Source organism: Poromitra crassiceps (genome assembly GCF_964638095.1).
Source record: "Poromitra crassiceps genome assembly, chromosome: 2".
NCBI lineage: Eukaryota > Metazoa > Chordata > Actinopteri > Beryciformes > Melamphaidae > Poromitra > Poromitra crassiceps.
The window spans coordinates 36,077,118-36,079,617 of NC_139624.1; the positions used below are offsets into that span (position 1 = coordinate 36,077,118).

At 41.0% G+C, this 2,500-nt stretch overlaps 1 protein-coding gene across 2 annotated transcripts in view; it reads left to right on the plus strand.

Annotated features, from left to right (window-relative positions):
• grm8a (glutamate receptor, metabotropic 8a) overlaps window positions 1-2,500 on the plus strand; it is a gene marked incomplete at both ends in the record, with an annotated part of 1,167,224 nt that overhangs the window by 217,278 nt on the left and 947,446 nt on the right. The window lies entirely within an intron of this gene.

Below are 2,500 nucleotides of genomic sequence, written 5' to 3' on the forward strand. Positions count from 1 at the left end.
AACATAAAATGTGTTTTAATACAGCTTTACCAACTGAACCAAAGTGATATCAGAGAGATATTTATGCCCTGAAAAAAAGTGTTGTACAGTACTGGTTTGGAGGTACTGGTAAGCTATAGCTGCTATGGACGAATAATGATGTCATCTCAACTTTTATTTTGCAGTGCTTTCAACGTCTAAGCAGGCCGTCGTATAATACATACATGTAAAGCAGGCTGTCATATAAAGATACATCCATGTTAAGCAGGCTGTCATATAAAGATACATACATGTAAAGCAGGCTGTCATATAAAGACACATCCATGTTAAGCAGGTTGTCATATAAAGATACATCCATGTAAAGCAGGCTGTCATATAAAGACACATCCATGTTAAGCAGGCTGTCATATAAAGATACATCCATGTTGAGCAGGCTGTCATATAAAGATACATACATGTAAAGCAGGCTGTCATATAAAGATACATACATGTTGAGCAGGCTGTCATATAAAGACACATCCATGTTAAGCAGGCTGTCATATAAAGATACATCCATGTAAAGCAGACTGTCATATAAAGACACATCCATGTTAAGCAGGCTGTCATATAAAGATACATCCATGTTAAGCAGGCTGTCATATAAAGATACATACATGTTAAGCAGGCTGTCATATAAAGACACATCCATGTAAAGCAGGCTGTCATATAAAGATACATACATGTAAAGCAGACTGTCATATAAAGACACATCCATGTTAAGCAGGCTGTCATATAAAGATACATCCATGTTAAGCAGGCTGTCATATAAAGATACATACATGTTAAGCAGGCTGTCATATAAAGATACATACATGTAAAGCAGGCTGTCATATCATGTAAAGCAGGCTGTCATATAAAGATACATCCATGTTAAGCAGGCTGTCATATCATGTAAAGCAGGCTGTCATATAAAGATACATACATGTTAAGCAGGCTGTCATAGAAAGATACATCCATGTTAAGCAGGTTGTCATATAAAGATACATCCATGTTAAGCAGGTTGTCATATAAAGATACATACATGTAAAGCAGGCTATCATATAAAGATACATACATGTAAAGCAGGCTGTCGTATAAAGATACATCCATGTAAAGCAGGCCGTCATATAAAGATACATACATGGTAAGCAGGCTGTCGTATAAAGATACATACATGTTAAGCAGGCTGTAGTATAAAGATACATACATGTTAAGCAGGCTGTCATATAAAGATAAATCCATGTAAAGCAGGCTGCAGTATAAAGATACATCCATGTAAAGCAGGCTGTCAAGATTCAAGATTCAAGATTCAAGATTTTTATTGTCACTCCGTAGTACAAGTATCACGTGTGAAATTATTGTGCTGTGAACTCCGTTTACAACATAGTACAAATATAACAGGGCATATGAGTGCAAAAACAACAAAAGACACAACAAGCAATAAGGCAGTAGAGTGATAAGACAAGTCAGAGACAGTGGCATATTCACTGCACATAGGTGCACATGTCATGTGCATACTTTGGACGTACTTAAACATTTTTCACTAGCAAGGACCACACCACAACAATATATTGTTTAGAAGTTTAATGAAGATTGAGATGTGTATGTGATGAGGTGCACGTGAGGGTGCATGAAGGTGCATGTGAGAATGCATGAAGGTGTCATCCGTTGATGTCTGTCTGGGAGGAGACAGGCAGAAGGAGACTCAGCGTTGGGGTGCATGAAGGTGCATGTGAGAATGCATGAAGGTGTCATCCGTTGATGTCTGTCTGGGAGGAGACAGGCAGGAGGAGACTCAGCGTTGGGGGTTCCGTCTCAGCATGAGCTGCCCGAGCGGATTGCTTCTCAGGCGTGTTTACGTCCGAGCTGATTTCAGACCCCTCCAGACAGATCCTGGGAATGAGACATGACGGAGACATGCACCGAATTTGATGGGAAGGAATGAGGATGTTAGGAGGTGAGGGTTGGGATGAGGGTTGAGGGTAGGAATGAGGGATGAAGGGATGAGGGTTGTGGGTAGGGATGAAGGGAAGGGAGGGTGGGTTGAGAGAACTGAGATGATCTGAGACAAACAGGGCAGGACAGGTTCACCAGGTACATGTATATGTAACCTGCCAGGTAATTGAGGTGTGGTTAGAGGCGTGGTTAGAGAAGTGGTTGAGGCGTGGCCCAGCTCCTGAACCTAAGTTAACAGTCATTAACTATCATTAAATTCAACGTATTTGACGTACAGGTGCAAATAGCATATACCTAATTAAACATACAATTAAACATTAGACATACATAATGGTAGCATCTACAGTGCGGTACAGTACAGCTACTACACTATTTTTGTATGTTAAGGAGTCTCGTGGCCTGCGGGAAGAAACTGTCCCTCAAGCGATTTGTGCGTGCTTTTGGGACCCTGTATCTCCTCCCTTAGGGTAACAGGGAGAACAGGCTGTTGTGGGGATGGTTTGTGTCTTTGATGATCTTCAGGGACCTCCTGATGCACCGCTGGTTA